General features: G+C 43.8%; 1 long non-coding RNA gene across 5 annotated transcripts in view; it reads left to right on the plus strand.

The window, feature by feature from the left end:
- Positions 1–21,632, plus strand: part of LOC127493126 (uncharacterized) — a 58,982-nt gene that overhangs the window by 26,742 nt on the left and 10,608 nt on the right. For 4 of the 5 annotated variants that reach the window (XR_011385354.1, XR_011385355.1, XR_011385353.1 and 1 more), the window contains one exon: positions 1–21,632. This exon is cut by the window's right edge. This is a non-coding gene — a long non-coding RNA (uncharacterized lncRNA). The other variant, XR_007923171.2, reaches the window with a different exon arrangement.

Consider the following 21,632-nt stretch of genomic DNA (forward strand, 5'->3'; position numbering starts at 1 on the left):
GTGTGCTCCATTCATCAGTGAGCAAAGCCAAGATGGTGTCCTGTGAGACTGATTCTAACGGACAGGCAGACAGTGGACAGCAGCCCTCAGACGCAGAGTTGAAGCATGTGGTATGTTACCTGGTGGTAGCTACCATGGACCAAACAAGGACTACTGCTGAGCGGGGAGGAGTAGGAGAGCTGGGGGGCTGGGGGTGTGCCACAGCATGGTGTGGGGTGATCATGGTGGGCCTCTTTGTGGAGACGACACTGGAACAAAGCCTTGAAGGGTACAAGAGAGTATTATGAGGCCGGTGCCGCGGCTCACTAGGCTAATCCTCCGCCTTGCGGCGCCGGCACACCAGATTCTGTCCCGGTTGCCCCTCTTCCAGGCCAGCTCTCTGCTGTGGCCAGGGAGTGCAGTGGAGGATGACCCAAGTACTTGGGCCCTGCACCCCATGGGAGACCAGGAGAAGCACCTGGCTCCTGCCATCGGATCAGCGTGGTGCGCCGGCCGCAGCACACTGGCCATGGCGGCCATTGGAGGGTGAACCAACGGCAAAGGAAGACCTTTCTCTCTGTCTCTGTCTCTCACTGTCCACTCTGCCTGTCAAAAAACAAACAAACAAACAAAAAAAACCCAAAGAGTATTATGGTTCAGTTATGTCCCCCCAAATCCCAAAAAGGTGTGTTGCAGTACCTTGGGATGTGGCCGTATTTGGAAGCGGAGTTATTGCAGTTGTAATTAGCTAAGATCGGACCATCCCAGTAGGCATGCGCTCAGTCCATCCTGACTGGTGTCTGTAGGAAGGGAGAAGGAACACAGGGTCAGAGGAACAGGGGAAAGATCGCGCAGAGCAGAGACTAGTGCAGAGCCCAGTGATGTGGCTGTAGGGGTTTGCTGCCAACGCAGGAAGCGGGGAGAGGGGAGGGAGATGCTCCACTGGAGCTGTGTCCTGAGCGGGCATGGCCTGCGGGACGCAGTGCCCTCTACGTCCGCTCTCCAGAAGCCCAGACGATGAGTTGCTGTTGTCAGCCACCCCGTCGGTGGTGCTTTGTTCCACAGCCTTGGCAGACACCCACAGTAACTTGGAGTTCTGAGGGATGAGCTGTCCCAGCTGGGAGCACAGAGGCAAGTTCAAGGTCAGCAGAGAGTGGAGCCTTGAGGCCAGCCAGGTGGCAGGAGCCATTGTAGGGACGTGGCTTTTGTTCTGAGTGAGATGCGGAGCTGTTGCTGGGGTCTGAGCGCGATATTTTCCCAGCGGGATTTAAAAGGCGTGGTCTGGTGTTTGGAGAATAGACCCTGGCGGGGGGTGCAGTGGGGAGACTAACTAGGAGCCTGTGGCAGCACCCAGTGGTGCATACAGCTCTGCACCAAGTGCTGGAGGTGGCAGTGGTGAGAATGGTCTGCTATGGATACGTCTTGAAGGTCCAAGGGCAGGATTTCCCAGTAGATTGAAATATGGGGCGTGAGAGAGCAGTCAGGGGTGACTTCAAGATTTCCTGCTTGAGGAGCCAGCACTGTGGCTCAGTGAGTAAATGTAACATCGGCATCCTGTATTTGCGCCAGCTTGTGTCCTGGCTGCTCCACTTCTGATCCAGCTAATGGCCCAGGAAAAGCAGTAGGAGATGGTCCAAATGCTTGGTTCCCTGCACCCACGTGGGAGACCCAGAGGAAGCTCCTGGCTCCTGGCTTCAGGAGCTTAGTCCTGGCCCTTACGACCATCTGGGGAGCAAACTAGTAGATGGAAGATTCTTTCTCCCTCCCTGCCTCCCTTTCTCTCTGTAACTCTAGCTTTCAAATAAATAAATAAATCTCAAAAAAAAAAAAAAATTTCTGGCTTGAGAACCTGGAAGAGGCACCATGACCAGCCTGGACGGGTCAGACAGGTCAGGATGCACGTGCCCGTGGCTGTCGTCACAGGGGGTTATGTGTAGGTGAGAGTGGGAGTCTGCCTGCACCAAGCACTCACATGTCTGTGGGCATGTATGGGTGTGTGGATAAACACGTTCGCCTTTAAGAGCCCGTGTGGGTATCTGCTGTGTGCACATGTGTGTGTGCACACATCCTGGGAGGTGTGTGAGGGTGAAGCACCCTGGAGAGACAGCACTGGGACGCCAGCCCTGCCCCGCGGCTTGTCTTGGCTGGGGGGAGTAGAAGCGGGTCCACTTAGGCAGGGCTATCGCCAGGAAGCTCTTGGAAGAGGGCCCCCGGGGCAGGGAGAGTTTGTTCACCCGGGCTGTCGTGGAGCAGAAGGTGCTAAGAGCCGTGGGCCTGCCTGCTGTGGGTGGGGCTGAGCCCCCGGCGCACCAGGTGGCGTCCATGTGCGAGCGGCAGGGGAGGGATCAAGTGGACTGGGCATCTCCACAGGATGGAATTTAGGCTTGTCTTCAAACATAGTAACTTGAAGAAATAATTATTTGGAACAGTTCTCCCCAAATGGTGATACATTCTGTTAAGAACTCATAGAGCGGATCTTAAAGAAGAGAAGCCGTCAGATGCACATGCCCTCAACTCACAGCCCCCAGGCATCTGGGCTGGGGTCTGTGCCTGCACCAGGCTCTCCTCCTCCCCCTCCAGCTTCCCAGGCTCCTCCTCTTCCCCCAAGGAGGCTCAGCCCACCCATCAATCAGGTGGGGGTGGCATCAGTGCTCCGCCACAACGCCTCATGGATGCAGCCAGCAGCTAGCGATTTGAATGTTTTTTCGTCTGTTCCACTCAGAAAGAGGATCCGAAACAGCAGTAGTTCTTGGTTGCTTGATCTCTGAGTTGTACTAACTCTCCCATCCTCCACCTTAAAACAGCCTAAGGACATCTGGGCTGCAGCCCGATTGCACAGAGATTCTGCCCATGTGGTGTGGGATCACTCAGAAGGGCCTTCCCAGTTCACACGCCCACCGGCCAGCCGAGGGTGAGGAAGCCTGTCTCCCTCGCTCCTGCCAGTAATTGGTATTACCCAGCTTTCGCCTTTCTTTCCAGTCTGAAGGTGTAAAGTGGTATCTGGTTTTAATTTGCATTTCTTTGACTACTAATGAGTTTGAGCATCGCTTCATGAGCTTATTAGCTTTTGGGGTTTCCTTTCCTGCAAATTGCCTGTCATATCATTTCCCCACTTTTCTATTGGAGTTGATGCTCCCTTCTCGTTGCTTCGCGGAGTTGCTGGTCTATTCCAGGTGGTGATCCCTTGTCGGCGTTAGGCTTGCAGAAAGCCTTAGCCCTCCCACCTGACTCTTAATTGGCCCGTGCTCTTTTTTCCTCCCCAACATAATTTGATGTAATCAAACAGCAAATTTGAGCATTTTGGTTTCGGCTTTTTAAAAGTTTGTTGAATCAGCCTCGGTTCGTTACCTGAAACTCAAGATGTCTTCCCACGTTTGTTTCTCTGACTCCTGTGGCTCCTTTCTCCTTAACCTTTCATGCCCATGTGGTCCCCTCTGTGCACAGGCTAAGCAGAGACCTGGTTACAGTCTTCTCAGTGGCCGAGCTGGTTCTCCCTATCCTGTGCACAAAATAGCCTGTCCTCCCATCGAGTGGCAGTGCCGCCCCCTTTTCCCATTAACTTCCGTGTGCTCATGTGTGGGTCCTTACAGTCTCCATTTGCCTCACTGATGGATTTGTCTGTTCTTACGCCAGCAGCATAATATTCAGTCATTAAGGCTTTGCAGGGAAAAACAAAGGTTTGCAGTAGGTCTTGATATTTGGTGCAGAAAGTAACTCTCCTTCGTTGTCTTTTTTTAAAGATTAATTTATTTTTTGAAAGGCAGAGTTACAAGTGGAGAAGGAGAGGGAGAGAATAAAAGAGGGAAGGAGAGAGAGAGAGAGAGAGAGAGAGATCTTCCAGTGGCTGGTTCACTCCCCAGTGACCACATGGCTGGGGCTGGACCAGGCTGAAGCCAGGAGTCTAGAGCTCCCATCAGGGTTTCCCACATGGGTGCAGGGGACCAAACACTTGAACCATCTTCTACTGCTTTCCTAGGTGCATTTGCAGGGAGCTGGATAGGATGTGAAGTAGCCAGGACTTTAACCGGTGCCCACATGGGATGCTGACATTGCAGGCGGCGGCTTCACCCACCTCGCCACAACACTGCCAGTACCCCCCATTCTTATTTAAACACTGACTTAGCTCTTCATGAAACTTTATCACCTCATATAATTTTTACACTAGGTTTACTAGGTTTCTTAAATGCACAGAGACGCACACCTATATTTATGACTTGGGTTGCAGTGAATTTATGAATTAATCTTGGAAGAGTTTCTTGATTATAAAAATAAGTCATTCTGGCCGGCGCCGCGGCTCACTAGGCTAATCCTCCGCCTTTGGTGCCAGCACCGCATGATCTAGTCCCGGTTGGGGCGCCAGTTTCTGTCCCGGTTGCCCCTCTTCCAGGCCAGCTCTCTGCTGTGGCCCGGGAGTGCAGTAGAGGATGGCCCAGGTCCTTGTGCCCTGCACCCGCATGGGAGACCAGGAGAAGCACCTGGCTCCTGGCTTCGGATCAGTGTGGTGTGCAGGCCATAGCAGCCATGGGGGCGGGGTGAACCAACGGAAAAGGAAGACCTTTCTCTCTGTCTCTCTCTCTCTCACTGTCCACTCTGCCTGTCAAAAAAAAAAAAAAAGTCATTCTATCCAAGAGATATTACTTACCAAAGTTTGTTTTTTAAAAAAAGGTTTATTTATTTATTTGAAAGTCAGAGTTACACAGAGAGGAAGGAGAGGCAGAGAGAGAGGCCTTCCATCTGCTGGTTCACTCCCCAGATGCTCACAATGGCTGGAGCTGCGCCGATCGGAAGCCAGGAGCCAGGAGCTTCCACGTCTCCCACGCAGGTGCGGGGGCCCAAGGACTAGGGCCATCTTCTACTGCTTTCCCAGGCCACAGCAGAGAGCTGGATCGGAAGTAGAGCAGCCAGGTCTTGAACCAGCGCCCACATGAGATGCCAGCACCGCAGGTGGCAACTTTACCCACTATGCAGCCCCAGTTAAGTTTTTTTTTTTTAAGATTTATTTTATTTATTTGAAAGACAGAGTTAGAGAGAGAGATAGAGACAGAGAGGTCTTCCATCCACTGGTTCACTCCCCAGGTGGCCACAGTGGCTGGAGCTGCACTAATCTGAAGCCAGGAGCCAGAGCTTCTTCCAGGTTTCCCCCATGGGTGTAGGGGCCCAAGCACTTGGGCCATCTTCTACTGCTATCCCAGGCCACAGCAGAGAGCTGGATGGGAAGAGGAGCAGCCGGGACTCAAACTGTCACCCATATGGGAAGTTGGCACTTCAGGCCAGGGCTTTAACCCACTGTGCCACAGCGTCAGCCCCTACCCCAATTAAGTTTTAAAGTTCAAGTTTTAAAGTTTAGTTCTTAGAGGTCTTCAGTGGTCTTGGTTTAACTCTCAGGTACTCAGTGACTTTTATAGCTATTATGATGCTCTTTTATTTTTATTGCATTCATAATTTCTTTTGTTACATATTATATTTATCCTTTTTTATATTGAATTTTTATTACATTTTCTAGTTATTGCTGGTTTAGAAAATCCTAATCACTTTTGGGGGTAAATCTTGTATCTGGGCGACTTAGCTGAACTTAACTGGTCTGTTAGTTCTATTGGTACCCTTCTAAATAGTAATTGTATCTACAAATAATGGCAGTTTTACCTCTTCCTTTACAAACTTCACAATATTCCTACCTTCCTAGTCCTGGTTAAAATCTCTAATACTGCATTGAACAGTCGTCAGGTATAAGAGACACATGGGTCTCAAAGCTTTATGTTTAGGGGCTGGTATTGTGACACAGCGTGTTAAGCCTCTGCCTGCAGCACATTTGTGTCCTGGCTGTTCCATATCCAATCCAGCCCCCTGCTAATGGGCCTGGGAAAGCACTGAAAAATGGCCCAAATTCTTGGGCTCCTGCACCCACGTGGGAGACCAGGAAGAAGTTCCTGCCTCCTGGCTTTGGCCTGTCCCAGCCATTCGGGAAGTGAACCAGGGAACTGAAGAAATTTCTTTGACTCTTCCTCTCTCTCTATAACTCTGACTTTTAAAATAAAATAAATCTTCTAAAAAGAATAACTTTATGTTTAAAATTTTCTGTTACATATTTCTTTTTGTTTGGGATGTAGTAACTTTATCAAATTAAGTAAATTTGTTTATACTCTAATTTTTACAAATTTTTAAATCACAAAAAGGTACTGAATCTTAGCAAATGCTTTTTCTGCATCAATTGAGATTCTTATATATTATTCTGTCCTCTTAATCTGTTGAATTAAATGGAAAAGTTTTCTGATATTAAACTATCCTTGCATTCCTTCATTATGAAGTTTCATTTTAAAAACATTGCTGGATTCAGTTAGCAAACTTTTTATATAGGATTTGTGCACCTATGTTTATCAGTGAAATAGGCCTACACATTTCCTTTTGTATACTTCCTATTTGGCTTTGGAATCATAATTTTTACAAGGATTAGCCCCACAAAATCATCTGGACAAACTTCCCTATTTTTCTACTTGCTGGGACAGAGTGAATAGAGAATAACTGTTCCTGGAAACTTTAGTTTACTGGTCTCCTACATGGAGACCGGATAAAGCTTCTGGCTCCTGGCTTTGGTCCTGTCCAGCACTGGCCATTGCAGCCACCCAGGGAGTGAGCCAGCAGATGGAAGATTGATATTTCTCTCTCTCTCTCTCTCTCTCTCTCTCTCTAACTCTCTAACTCTCTAACTCTCTAACTCTAACTCTAACTTTCAGAATAAATAAATCTTTTCTTAAAAAAAGTTCAGTCATGAATTGGCTCAAGTGCACTTCTTGCACAAATTTTGGCATTTTAGATGTTACTGTCTTTTTATTTAATGTACATTTTCTAAATTTGTTAGCATTTAGCTCTTCATAGTACTGTTTTATTAATTTCTTTCTTTTCTTAATTTTATTTTATTTGAGAGGGAGAGAGTGCTCCCGTCCTTGGTTCTGTCTGGGAGTCAGGAGTTCAATCCAGGGCTCCCACGTGGGTGGCAGGAACCCGGTCACTTGAGCCATCACCACTGCCTCCTGTGTCCTGCATTTGTGGGAAGCTGGAGTCAGGAGCCAGAAGCAGGTGGAGAACCCAGGCTCTCAGATGTGGGCGGTGGGTGGGTGTCTCAACTGCTAGGCTAAACACCTGTCCAGGGTGTCTGTACAATACCCTCAGTTTTCTCTCTTGGAACTGTATTGTTCCCTGCCATGCACAGTAATGACGCCAGCTGGTAGTCACTCGTTCTCCAATCCCCGCTTCCCTCACCAGCCAGGTTCCGTCACTGCTGTTGCCCTGGTGTTAGCTTTTGTTGTCCTAGTACGTGTGGTGCAGCTGACAGCACTGGCATCGCACATCAGAGTGATGGTTCGAGTCCCAGCTGCTCGCTTCCGATACAGCTCCCTGCTAGTGGCCTGGGAAAGTAGCTGCTGATGGCCACAGTGCTGGGGCCCCTGCACCCACGTGGGAGACCCAGATGGAGTTCCAGGCCTCTGGCGTCAGCCTGGTTCTGCCCAACCTTTGAGGCCACTTGGATAGTGAACCCGCAGATGGAAGACCTCTCTTGGGCTCAAGCTCTCTTCTCCCTTCCCCTGTCACTCTGCCTTTCAAACAGAGATTGAAGCAAGCAGACAGCTCCCCCTGCCCTCCACCTCCTGCTTGAGCCCAGCTGAGGAGCAGCCCAGGACACAGAGGGCAGTAGGCAGCAGAGTGGATGCGGGTTCTTCAGGCTGTAGGTCTCAGTGCAGTCCTCTTAGGCTGGCCACTTCTCCCCCTAACCTCCCGGCCCTCCTGTGGGGCCTAGTGGTGAGTCCAGGGTAGTGCACTGTTGCTCGTGGTCCCCTCTAACCCGCCTGCCCATTGTCCCTATGAACTGCCCTTTTGCCAAAAAAACCTTTTGTTTCCTGCTGGGAGTCAGAATGAGACACAGGCAGTCAGGTCACCGCTATCCCATCTTTGCTCCTTGGTGCTGCAGTTACGTGGATTCATGGATCAGCACGAGACCAAAACTTCCCCAGCCGTTTGCTAGTTGTCTGACAGCTTTCTCTGCCCTCCCAGGTCCTGCGTGTTGATGCTTCCCTCGGTAGCCTTTACATTTCAGGGGGAGTCGCCTGGACGTGAAGTCTCTGGCCCACTTTCTTTCTTTAAATATCTTTAAATGTTGCTCTGTATGTAAAACAAAATGTTGCTCTCTGGAATCTGGATCCCCTCTTGATTTTCCTGCCCTTAGAGGGAACTTGAAATTTTCACCCGAATGCCTCCAGGATTTTCATCTTACCTCTAAGGAGCAGCATAGCACTGAGATAGGTCTCCGCGTTGCCCATCCTGGGCTGATTTCTCCTAAGTCAGAATGTGCACTTTGAAAATTTAGATTCAAATCTTACATTTCAGGCAGTAACTTCGAAGTAAGCTCAGTTCTTGAACATCCTGCTTCACTGCTTGGCTTCCTGCTTAGGGCCTTCAGGCACACGAATGCCAGACCTCCGTTGCCTGACTTCTCTACCACCTCCTCTCAAAGCTTTGGTTCTGCCTGACCATCACTTTTCTGTATCTTACCTTTACTTCTATCACTGTTATTTAAAAAAAACCTTGATTATTAATTAGAATTGCATGTATTTATGGGCTACTGTGTGATGTCACCCATTTCTAATCTCCATTTCTTTAAGATTTCTGTCTTTGCTTCCCATTTCTATCAGATGTTTAAAAATCCTCCTGTTCTCTGGCCATCTCACTGCTGGGCTCCTCAATTTCTGATTTGTTCAAAGCTTTTCACACTTTCTTTATTGCTTTTAGCACACTTAGCTTTGATTACGCACATCTTCTCTTTGTCAAATAGTGTTTGGTTTCTTTCCATTTCCACTTCTACTTAAAAAAAAACATAAAATTTATTTGGAGTTAGTGTATTTTTTTAATATTTATTTATTTATGTATTTGGAAGTCACAGTGACAGAAAAAAGGGAGGAAGAGAGAAAATCAGAGAGAGAGAGAGAGATGTTCTATCTTCTGGTTCATTGCCCAAATAGAGAGGGAGGGAGAGAGAGAGAGAAGGAAAGGGAGAGAGGGAGAGAGAGATGTTCCATCTCTGGTTCACTCTCCAGATGGCCACAGCAGTCAGTCCAGGCCAGGCAGCCCAGGAGCCCAGAACTCCATCCAGGTCTCCCGTGTGCATGGCAGGACCTCAGCTCCTTGGGCCATCACTACTGCCCCTCTGGTCCACAATGGCAGGAAGCTGCAGTCAGGAGCCAGGAACTGAACCCAAGTACTGCAGCATGGGACATGGGCATCCCAACCAGTGTCCTAACCCACTAAGCTAAACGCCCACCTCTGCCTTTACATTTTTAATGTGGCTACCAGAAAATGCAAGTGTGTATGTGTGTGTGTGTGTGTGTGGCTTGCATCTGTGGCTCACATTGTATTTCTGTTCAACAGCTCGGCTGTAGACTTCAAAAAAAATTTTTTTTTTAGTGAAGAACTTGTGGTTTTACTGATCAAGATTATTTTCCTTATTCTTTTTTTTTTTTTTTTTTTTTTTGCTTAACAAAAAATGTTCCTCAACAGTCAAAACAAGGGCTGTTCAAATTCATCACTTCACAAAGTGTCAATTTCACTCCTATAGATTACCTTTTAGATTCTCTATTAGTTACCACAGATCAGAGAGAACATATGGCATTTGTCTTTTTGGGACTGGCTTATTTCACAAATTTTCACAGTCTGCTGCACACCATCTCAAAATTTTCTTTCACCGACTCCCTTCCTATTGTCTGAATCTTTTCTCCCCCTCACTCGGCTTCCTTCTCTGTTGGATTTGTTTTCTGCTTCCAGCAGTTCTCTCTCAGAGCCTAACGGCTGCAGGGAGTCCTTTGGGCCCCTGTTAGGTCCTGGGGAGCACAGCGCCCTGCGAGCCCTCAGCCTTCAGTGCCACCTCTTTCCGTGCCCACCCCCAGCTTGCACTCCGGGAGGACACCCCGCAGTTTTGCCCGTGGCTCTCAGATCTCTTGCCCAGAACGTCCTGGGCATGGCACTCTGCCCTTTTGCCTGCATCCGTTCTCAGATAGTTTGGGCTTCTGTGGCTCACGATGCCCAACAGCTGTCCACTTTGAATTCCTGGTGTTCCCGATGCTGTCCTTTGTCCCGTGCTTCCTGGACACATCGGCCCCCGGCCTGCGGGTTCGTGGAGAAACGGCAGCATCTGGTTTTGGGGGAGAGACTGGATTTTTTTCTTTTTGCTTCTGTGTGGATTTTCAGGAAAAGTTTTGAGCTAATTCAAAAACTACACTGCTGCCACAGTCTCAATGTGACTAGGATTCTTTCATCTTCTATACTTAATTCTTCAGTCTATTACTATTTTGATGAACAGTATGAACCATGGAATCTAACTTTATTTTTCCACGTTTAAAAGCCATTCCACTCTGTCTTGTTATAGCACTTATGTGCACATATTGAAGAAAGCATACAAAATGGCCAAGCAAAAGGAAAAAATAAAACTTGATTATAATCCTCCTGCCCACACAGAGCCATTTTGACACTTTGATCTACATGCTTCCAGGCGTTTTACGCTGGCTGACCTTGGGCAAGCTACTTAATATCCTGCAGATCCAGTATCCCATGAAGCAGGGAGAAATGCCATATTTCACTGGATCTAATATGTAATCAATTGTAAGAATTCCCTTTTTCATTTTCACCACTAAGAAAGGACAAAAATGTAGTGCCAATTAAACTATGACATACTAGCAATCAATTTTAAATATCTCGATATGAAAAAATGCATTAATCTTTGAATCAACTGAAAATGATAATAATGACCTTACAGGATCGTTATAGGGATAAAATGGTATATGGTATGTAAGGTGCAATAAATAATAACTATTATTATTCCATTATATTAATATATTAGGATCTATCTAAGCTATTGTTGACCATCAACAATAATTCACAAATAAATTATATTTCATAAATTAATAATTATTTCATAAGTAATTCATAAATAACTAATGATCACCAAATATTAGATTTTAAATCATAACACTAATTGGGAGATGCAACTCAAAACAACAATGAAATAAAATTTGTGCTTTTTGAATTAATAAAATTCTTTCTATGAAAGAACAATTGGGCAAGTCTCAATGCCTAGCAAGAAACTATAACTAAATAAATTGTGATTTAATGGTATTCTCAGCTGTGAAAGAGACAATATACAAAAGAGCAATCTGTGATGTCATAAGCTACAATTCATAACAAAAGCATAATTATGCATACCTTTCCACTAAGTAACAGGAGATGGAAGATGAAACAAATAGAAGCACATTATAGTAAGAGACTTTAATTCACTCCCTAAAGTTCATGACATGCACATTAAAAAGTAATAATAGAGAAGACCTATGAATACAATAAATAAGTTAAGTCTAATATTTAATTATACTAACCTTAAAAAACACTAATTATACATTTCTTCAAATGTCCTTATCCATTCACAAAATTGATGATATATTGGCTGAAATAAACAAGGAATAGTGAGATACTGCTCTTTCATCATAATTTAATAAAACTAAATATTAAAAAATATTCAAATACGTATACAATTTTGAACTCTCAAACAATTCTTGTGTCAAAAATCTCAAGCTGCGAAATGTAAAGAAAATAATTATAGTGAAAATCCTAAATATTAGACCTATGAGCCAGAGAAAGAACAGTGCTCAGAGCAAAACCCATGGCCTTTGATGTTAATATTACTAAGAAAGAAAGACTAAAAATGCTTCAAGTTTTCCTTTGTAATTAGAAAAAGTAAGCCTAAGAAAATAAGAAGGAAGGAATTATAAAGATACCTCTGAATTAGGAAAAAAAATGGCACCACTAAATCCAGAGGCCAACTCTTTGGGGAGAAAAAGAATATATCAATGGTTTGATAACTTAAGTCAAAAGTAAGAAAGTAAAAGTACACAAAATAGTAGTGACAACTGGAAAACAGGCACAAGTAGACAACTGCAAGCATTGGAAGTGACATGCAAATTTGAAAATGAGAAAAAATTATACTTTTCAATTTTTAAAAATGTATTTGAGGCAGAGAAAGAGGGAGAGAGTTGTCATCCACTAATATGTGGTCAGTTGTAAGAGCTCCCATCCGCTGGTTCACTTCCTACCGGCCCACAGGGCCCCCAACTCGGGCCGAAGCCAGGAATGAGGAACTCCAGCTGGGTCTCCCACATGGGTAGCAGAGACCCAAGTACTTGAACCATCACCTGCTGCCTTGCCGAGTGTGCATTAGCAGGAAGCTGGAAACAGGAGCAGAGTCAGACTTGAATCAAGGCCCTCTGTCCACTGTGGGATGGGCTGCCCCTAGCAGCATGTTAACCACTTAGCCAGGTGCCTACCCAGAAATTGTTACTTTTACTAGGAAAAAATAATTGATCAAAACTGACTCCAGAAGAAAAAGAAATAATAAATATCAATTTACCATAGAGGAAATAGAAATGCTGTTAAATATTTATCCTTGAAAAATTACCCATCCCTGGTCGTTTTATGGGGGACTTCTACCAAGACTTGAAGGAATGCGTGGTTCTGATGCTACTTGAATGTTTCAGTGCTAAAAATGTCTTAAGTTATTCAAGTTGTTTTTGTGGAACAAAATTATTTTTTCTCAAAACCCAACAAAGACACACATACATATACACATATATTTATGCTTGTTAATACAAAAGTTCAAATTAAGATAGTAAACAAAATAATGCAGTGCTTCAAAACATCACAAAACTGACACATTATAACCAAGTGAACTTTCCTACAGTTGTGTAAGAATGTTTCAGTGGTGGAAGATCAGTTGGAGCCTACTAGAAGCAACATTTACAATCCATTACCTGGTATGTGATAAGGCAAGTACAGTAATGGTAATGGTAGAATGTAAATGGGAGGTGTAAGCTTGTTCACTGTAACATCTTTCAAGTCAGGTCTACCTTTGAGGAATTTCACAATAAAGTGTTGCGGAAATGTCTATTAATATTATTCATCATATTAATAGGTCTAAGGAGAGTGATCATAGGATCGTTTCCATAAAGCTGAAAAGGCATTTGACAAAATTCAATATCTATTCTTAATTTTTAAAGCATTTAATAAAGTAGAAAAAGATAGTTATTTCCCTAGTATATAAAATAGATTCATCTCGACCCATAAGCCAGCATTATGCTTGATGCTTTTATTAGGAAAAATAATTTATGCTTAATGCTTAATGAGAAAAACACTAAAAACATTCCCATTAAAGTCAGGATAAAACAAAAATGTCTAATATTATTCTATTGGACCTTTATTTGCATTGTTCTGGAAGAAATAACCAATGTAATTAAAGAAAGGCATTAGAGGTATAAAAATAAGAAAGTGAGACATTAAATTATCTTTATTTGTAGATGATATGACTGTATAGCTTGGAAACCCAAGGGACTCAACCAAAAACTATCATAAACTATTTTTTATGCCTGGTTACAGAATTAAAAGAATCAAGAATATAATCATACACACACACATGCACATATATGTGCATTCACACGTATGATAAAATACTTTATCATGATGAGAAGTGTATGAAGATACATGGGTAATACCTTAAAATACTACTGAAGACTATAAGTGTTGACTTCAGTGGAAAGTTATTTCATATTCTTGGGTAGGAAGAGACTCAACACAAAGATGTTAGTCCTTTTAAAATTAATTTACAACATAATGCTACCCCACCAAAATGCTAAGAATATTACTTAATAAAACTGGCTGATTTCTAAAGTTCAAATAAAAATGAAGTGAGCAATTATTTTTAAGATTTGTTTGCTATTATTATCCTCCCACAAACACAGCATCCCTGAGAAATGAGGAGCCTGGCAGTGGGGCTGTGCGAAGGCTGTGGACAAACTGCCGGAGACGCTGCAATGCGTGGCCTCCGGAGCTCTACCGAGCCGCAAACCTTTTCCCTCAGCACTGAATTTTCTCTTTAACTAATGAGTTGATTAAATATATTAATTTATATGATACAAGTTATAATAATTGTAACTTAAAAGGAATCCACAAATTAATTTGATTGGATAATAAAATAAAATGAACATTTGTCTTAGGGGCCTAATAATGGAAAAGGGTTGAGAAAGAGCTATCTAAGCAAACGGCCAACAGAAAGGAAATAGAGATGGTGGCCGAGCGTGGTGGTCACGCAGGAGTCTTCACACAAACACTTGCAGCCGTGTCATTCACGAGAGCCAAATGGGACCAACAACCCAAACGTCCGTGAAGAGAGGAACGAATGAAGAAATGCGGTGAATCTATGTGATGGAATATTATTCAGCTGTACAAAAGGAAATGGAGTACTGATACCCACTATAACATGGTCGGACCCTGGTCCCGTTGTGCTGAGTGAAGGCAGTCAGTCACAGAAGACCACATCTCGTATCATTTTATTTGCATGAAGTGTCTGGAACAGGCCAATCCATATAGGGCGAGAGCAGAGAGAGTGGCAGTGGCTGTGGTTGGGAGTGATGGGTTGGGAGCTGCTGACTACGGGGCACGGGGTTTCTTTCTGGAGTGATGGACATGTTCTGAAACTAGTTTGGGTGGTCACGGCACAACTGTGAATATACTAAGGCGTTTAATTGTTAACTTCAAATGGATGAGCTGTGGGACATCCAAAAAAGTATATCCAAAAAAAAAAAAAAATGATGCGTGCATGCAACAGCCATTCTTAATTGGAACCTCTTAACAGACACACTCTCTGTGGGAAAACACACGCGCAGGCAAGTCTACTCAATTTCAGGAGTCTAAGGCTCCTAGAGCTCCATGTGCTCCAATCACAGAGTTCTGGAAAATACTTAGTGATAGGGAAATACATTTTTTAATTGCCATTCAGTTTAAAGCAGTGATTTGAAAAGAAAATGATTAGAATGAGCTCATTCCTGGGTTGTGTGTGGAACGTGTACATGTATATATGCACACACCCACAAATGAGTCTCTTAGTGTTTAAAAAACTGGTCATTATCTTTCAGTGGTGGGATTATGGGAAATACGTGCGTCTAATTTTGTCTGTACTTTGTATGATAAATATGTTTTGTGACAACTTTGTGACGAGATTCTTCTCCACCAAGATCCCACGTGTGTTGTTTGGGATTTTGACAATGCGTGGATTACTTGAAGAATCAGCATCTGCAGAATATCCATTCTTGCCATTCTGGAACATTCCTTGTTGATCCCCAGGTATTTCTGTGTGCTCAAGTTTTCTCTTACGTAAGGGTTTATGGTTCTTCCTGTTTGGGTCTGCACATTTTTTGTGGTTATTGAATTATTTGGGTTGCTTTTAGAATCTTTTTTATTTCAATACTGTGTTATCAATTTGTATTGCTGTTACATTTATTTTATAATCTGCTATTTATCAAACTTTATTAGCTTTTTGTTTCACCTTTTATCTTCCATTTTATTTTCAAATGCAAATGTCATTATTTTCTGAGTATAAAAGTAATATATGTTCATCATTTTGGCCGGCGCTGTGGCACAGCAGCTTAATGCCCCGGCCTGAAGCACTAACATCCCATATGGGTACCAGTTCGAGACCCGGCTGCTCCACTTCTGATCCAGCTCTCTGCTATGGCCTGAGAAAGCAGTAGAAGGTGGCCCAAGTTCTTGGGCCCCTGCACCCGCGTGGGAGACCTGGAGGAAACTCCTGGCTCTCTCTCTCTCTCTGTCTCTCTCTCTGCCTCTCCTCTCTCTGTGTAACTCTGACTTTCAAATAAATAAATAAGTCTTTTTTAAAAAAGTAGTACATGTTCATCATTTTAAAATTCAAACAAAAGATTAAAAAGTGAAAATACTCCTTGATTGTGGCCCCAGGGATAAGCATTGTTTCTTACTAGTTCCAAGTATTTTTCAGTTAATTATCTGGAATTTCCCAGATAGAAAAAGCATATCATCTTTAATTAATGTGTGACAAGGTAGTCCTTTGTAGATATTAAACCAATACATTTTCCTTTAAGAAGAATTTTTTTAAAGTTTATTTTTTATTTTATTTTTTTGACAGACAGAGTGGACAGTGAGAGAGAGAGACAGAGAGAAAGATCTTCCTTTGCCGTTGGTTCACTTCCCAAATGGCAGCAGCAGCCAGAACACCGCGCTGATCTGAAGCCAGGAGCCAGGTGCTTCTCCTGGTCTCCCATGCGGGTGCAGGGCCCAAGCACTTGGGCCATCCTCCACTGCCTTCCTGGGCCACGGCAGAGAGCTGACCTGGAAGAGGGGCAACCGGGACAGAACCAGAGCCCTGACCGGGACTAGAACCCAGGGTGCCGGCGCTGCAGGTGGAGAATTAGCCTAGTGAACCGCGGCGCCGGCCTAAGAAGAATTTTAATTATGAAATTTTCAGATATATAAAAGTACAGGAAGTGGCATAACAGATACCCATTTTACCATCACCAGTTGAACAGCTGTTAACATTTTGCCCTGATGAAGTCGTCCTCATCTTTCTGTCGTCCTCCTTCGTCCGAGGGTCTCAGGGTCCTGAAATTGGTGGGCGTCATTCCCGTGGGCAGAGGATGCAAATGCATGTCCACCAAGATAGACGCAAGCCTTCTGTGAGATCCCGAGTTTGTGTGAACAGTAACAGACTGTCATGTGTGACTGTGAGAGCCTAATTCTGAGATGCACTTGTGTCCCTACATGGAGGTCTGGTCCATTCATCTTAGTCACTTTTCACCTTATGATTTTTCCATTTCCTTCCTAAGGTAACAATTAAGTTGTCTCATTCTTACACTGTTAAGTGTGATTAACATTCTTATTCATGTCTTCTTGGGCCCATGGGGAAAGTTGATCCAGGGTAGGTTTGTGAGTGTGGAATTGCTGGGTCAGAAGTTAGGGGAGCTTCCACTTGACCAGGTCCCCAGCGTGCCTGGACGAGCTCACCCTCCCGCCAGTGCTGTAGATGAGTTCCGGTTTCCGGGTGGTGCTGGGACTAAGTAGCAAGCTAAGCCTATGCCTGCAGCCCCAGCATCCCATATAAGCCAGGAGCTTCTTTTGGGTCTCCCACGCAGGTACAGGGACCCAAGCCCTTGGGCCATGCAGAGAGCTGGATCAGAAGAGGAGCAGCTGGGACACGAACCGGAGCCCTTTGGGGATGCTGGCACCACAGGTGGAGGCTTAGCCTACTGCACCGCAGCGCTGGCCCTTAATTTTATCATTTCCTCATATGGCTAACAAATCATCCCAGCATTGTTTCTCCTCTTTTATTTAGAAAGCGTCAAACATGTAGAAAAGTATAGCAAATGGGACCACAAACCCCATGAACTCATCTTCCAGTTTCATCGACAATCTTGTTTCATCCATGCCTCCAAACATGACCCCTCCTGAATTACTCAGAAGCAGATCCTGACACCATGATTCATTCATAAATATTTTACAAGACACATGATTCATTCATAAATACCTTTACAAGAGCAGGTCTCTTTTTAGCCACAATAAAATTATTACATCTAAATATAACACTAATTGGGGCTGGTGTTGCGGCATAGCAGTTAAACTGCTGCTTGCAGGTGCCAGCATCCCATGTGGACATGGGTTCGAGTCTCTGCTGCTCCATTTCCAATCCAGCTCCTTGCTAATGTACCTGGGAAATCAGCAGAGGATGGAACAAGGCCTTAGGCCCCTGCACCCATATGGGAAAACCAGAAGAAGCTCCTGGCTTCATCCTGGCCCTGTTCCAGCCATTTCGGCTATCTCTCTCTCTCTCTCTCTCTCTCTCTCTCATATCAACCTTTCAAATAAATAAATCTTAAAAAAAAAACACTAATTACTCCATACCAATAAATGGATTTCTACAAATTAGATAACAATTTTCTTTTTGCAGTCTGTTTTACTCAGGATCTAAATTAAACTCCGTATCTTGGAACTAGTTGGATATTTCCTATCTATTTTCATTTATGATTCTCCATTTCCCCCTTTTTCCTTTGAAACTTATTTCCTGAAGAGACTGGGCTGTCCTGTGCAGACCCCACATTGTCTCAGCTGCATCCCTGTGGCGTCCTCGCACGTGTTCCCCTGCCCCTGTGTTTTCTGGGAACGGTCAGTCTAGAGAGGTGATCAGATCCACATCTGATGTTGGCAGGGAACTTCCTACAGGATTTTGTGCCCTTTCATCAGTAGGTATGTGATGGCTAACATCACATTTTTGGGAAATTAACAGCCATAGGCAGTCTTCGCCTAGATCCAACATATTGTTATTTCATGAGGACTTTAATGCTGGCAGTACTCTAAGGGTGAGTATTGTGGCACGGGGTTAAGCCTGCCACAACTCATATAAGACTGCATGGGGTCAAATCCCACCTCTGCTTCAGATCCAGCTCCCTGCCACTGTGCCTGGGAGGCAGCAGGTTACAGCCCAAGTGCCTTGGTCCCTGCCACCCATGTGGGAGACCTGAGTAGAATTCTTGGCCTGTGGCATTAGCCTTGCCCATCTGGGGACATTTGGGGAGTGAGTAAACCAGGAGATGGAAGATCTCTCTCTCTCCCTCTCTTTTTCTCTTCCCCTTCCCCCCATCACCCTGCCTTTTAAATAAATACATTTTTCTTAGTGACAATATTTTAACTCCATCACCTTTCATCATTCATTATAGCATTATTTGTTGAACAGCCCATTCTTTGCCATCACTTATGCCAGCCAGTCCCTTCTGTGCCGTCTCTTCTGTTCTTTGAGATAACCGTCTGTCCTGGCACTAATACCACATTATTTCAGTTACTCCAACTTCATGAGAAACCTCTGATCTGGCAGGAAAATGTATCACTGAATCTATCAGCTAATACTTGTAGACACAGATTTCACATATTTTTTTTTGCACCAAAGTACGCTTATCTTTTAATTCTATTTTCCATGAACTTTTTAAAGTACACACACACACACACACACACACACACACCACACAGCTGTTCCTGACTGTGACTGCATACATGCTTTGGGATCAGCTTGTCAAGGTCAGGGGAAAGCCCCTGTCATTCTGAAATGCCACAGAACCAAATCTGCATCTTAGAGAAAGTTTCCGTCTTTATGACATTGAGTCTTTACGTCCTGCCCCGTGCCTCAGTTTCCATTTACTGAAGACCTTTATACCTTTCAATGAAGTCATAATGATTTACTTAAGGTTCTTGTATATCTTTTACATTTTATTATTGTGAGTGATATATTTTGTGAAGTTGCATTTCTTACTGTCACTGATATATAGGAAGGCAATCAAATCATATAGATGGAATTTGTGTCTAGCAGGCTTGCTAAACTCTTGTAGTAGTCAGCTTCTTGGGAAGGAAGGGGTTTGTTTTGGCTTTTCATTTGGAGGTTCCAAGTTTGGAATGTGCTGGCCCCATTGGTCTGGCATCTGGTGGAGGCTGCAGGGGCAGAGCAAGTACAAGGAAACCATCACTGGGAGAGCCAGAAAGCAGAGAGAGAGACACACACACACAGGAAACATGCCCGGCTTATAGAACCAGCCCTCCCCCAAGACCTACCTTCTCAGGGCAAGCTCCCGGTGACCTGAAGACTTTCCACAAGACCCTCCCACCCACCCCCCACGGGGGGCCATGATAAGATTGTCTCCACCCTAATCCAGCACCCATTAGCATCAGACTTTGGGGTGTAAATGGCTGTAAGAGTTTGGGAAGTCTAATCCTATTCAACCCATAGTATCTATTTGGATAATTTGTTAGTAGATTTTCTTCATATTTTTTTACAAATGTGGCTAACGACACGTTTATCTAGGAATAATGACCGATTCTATCATTTCCAAACCTTTATGTCTTTTGTCTGCTGATGAGAGCAATCATTTTTTTTACTTATTTTTGAATTTAGTAGAAATGCTTTTGGCTGTGCACCACTACATAGCATATGTAAGGTAACCTTTTGAGAAATACCCATCATGAGACTAAATATGTTTCCCAGGTAACTTTTCATAAATGAGCGTTCAGTTTTATCACCTGCTTCTGCCCACAACTATTGGGATGATACTATGGTTTTTCTGTAAATATATGACTGGGATGATTATGTTAAATTTTTTTTATGTTGAGCCATCCTTGCATTCCTCAAATAATACCTACTTGTTTATAATGTTGGCTTGTTATACTAATATTTTATTTAGGTTTTTACTTCCATGCTCTAAGCAAGTATCCTGCAAGAGGCTGTCCTCATGCTCCCCTTCTGTCTTGGTTGTGAGGTTGCCTTAGTGGCATGAAGTATAATAAGGAGATTGTCCCCGTTCTCTGTTCATTAGAACATGTTGTGCGGAGTGCAAGTTGTCTATTCCGTGAAGGTTTGCTCATCTCACTTACAGAATCATTTGTTCCTGGCAGGTTTTTTTTGCAATTAGAGTCTAAAATATTGATACAATTTTATTAGAGGACATAGATTATTACATATAGACTACTCCAGAGTCTCCCTCTTCCTGGCTCAGTTTTATAAATTACACGTATCTAGCACATGGTTCCCTAAATACTTGAGGTGACTGATTATTCTATAAATTTTGAGTACAAGGTCCAAAACAGCTTTATAATTTCAAGTTTGTTTAATGTATTGTTCAAATTTTCTCTTTTCTTACCAATGTTTTTCATCTACTTGGCATACGAAAAGGGAGCACGCTAAAAAAAAAAAATCCATGATGTGGATTTGTCTACTTTCCCTTCTAATTCCAGTCATGTTCTGATATATATCTATATATCTATATCTATATCTATATCTATATCTATATCTATATCTATGTATATATATCTTCAGGTTATTAGATGTGTGCAAGTTTAGGATTCTGACATCTTCTTGGTTAATTGTTTCTTATCATCATAAAACATCATTCTGCATTGCTTTTGCCTCATATCTATTTTGCCAAATCTTACTATTCAGTCTGGAAAAAAAAATCTTTTCCTGCTCACTGTGAGGGCCAACATCTTTTTATCTTATTTTCCGTTTGCCTTGCTTTTACTTGTTCTTCTCCACCCCTCCCCCATTCTCTGCCTTTTATTTTGGCTATTCTCCTTCCTCCCGCCTGTCTTCTTCCCTAGGAGTTTGGGAGTCTGGCATCCAGTTCTCTCTGCTTTCAGAGCTTGTGCTCAAACTGTTGTGACTTGCGCTTGACACACCCACGTCTGAATGGTTCAGGACCTGCGCCCTTGTCCCAGAGCGTTCGGGGATCTGGTGACTGCCCCCTCCCACCCTGTCCGTGTTGCATGTGTCTAGACATTTAACTCCACTCACTTTAAAACACCAAGTTAATCCTCTGTCTGATGTCTTCACCCGGGACTACTGCACATCAGCTTGCTCTCTCAGTCTCCCACATCTGGGTAGTGTGTGTCTGTGTGTGTATGAGAATAGAAAGAGGTCTGTATTTTGAAAGCATGGTGGAATATGTTGTCCCGGGTTCCCAGGAGGATTCTGGGTGGAAGAGGCAGGGGTACCCTGAGTCTTCTCAGTGTGCCCTACTGAAGGGCATCCACACGTCCTGGGCATTTATATGCCTATGAACTTAGAGACAACTGTTCTGTTGGGGATTTATTCATTTACTTTCATATAGAGAATCATATTGTGTATACTATTCTACATCTTTCTTTTTTAAAAAATATAAAAGATTTGTTTATGCATTTATTTTAAAGGCAGAGTTTTAAAAAAGGGGGCGGGGAGAGAATCTCCTCCA

Source organism: Oryctolagus cuniculus, chromosome 1 (assembly GCF_964237555.1).
Source record: "Oryctolagus cuniculus chromosome 1, mOryCun1.1, whole genome shotgun sequence".
NCBI classification, from domain to species: Eukaryota; Metazoa; Chordata; class Mammalia; order Lagomorpha; family Leporidae; genus Oryctolagus; species Oryctolagus cuniculus.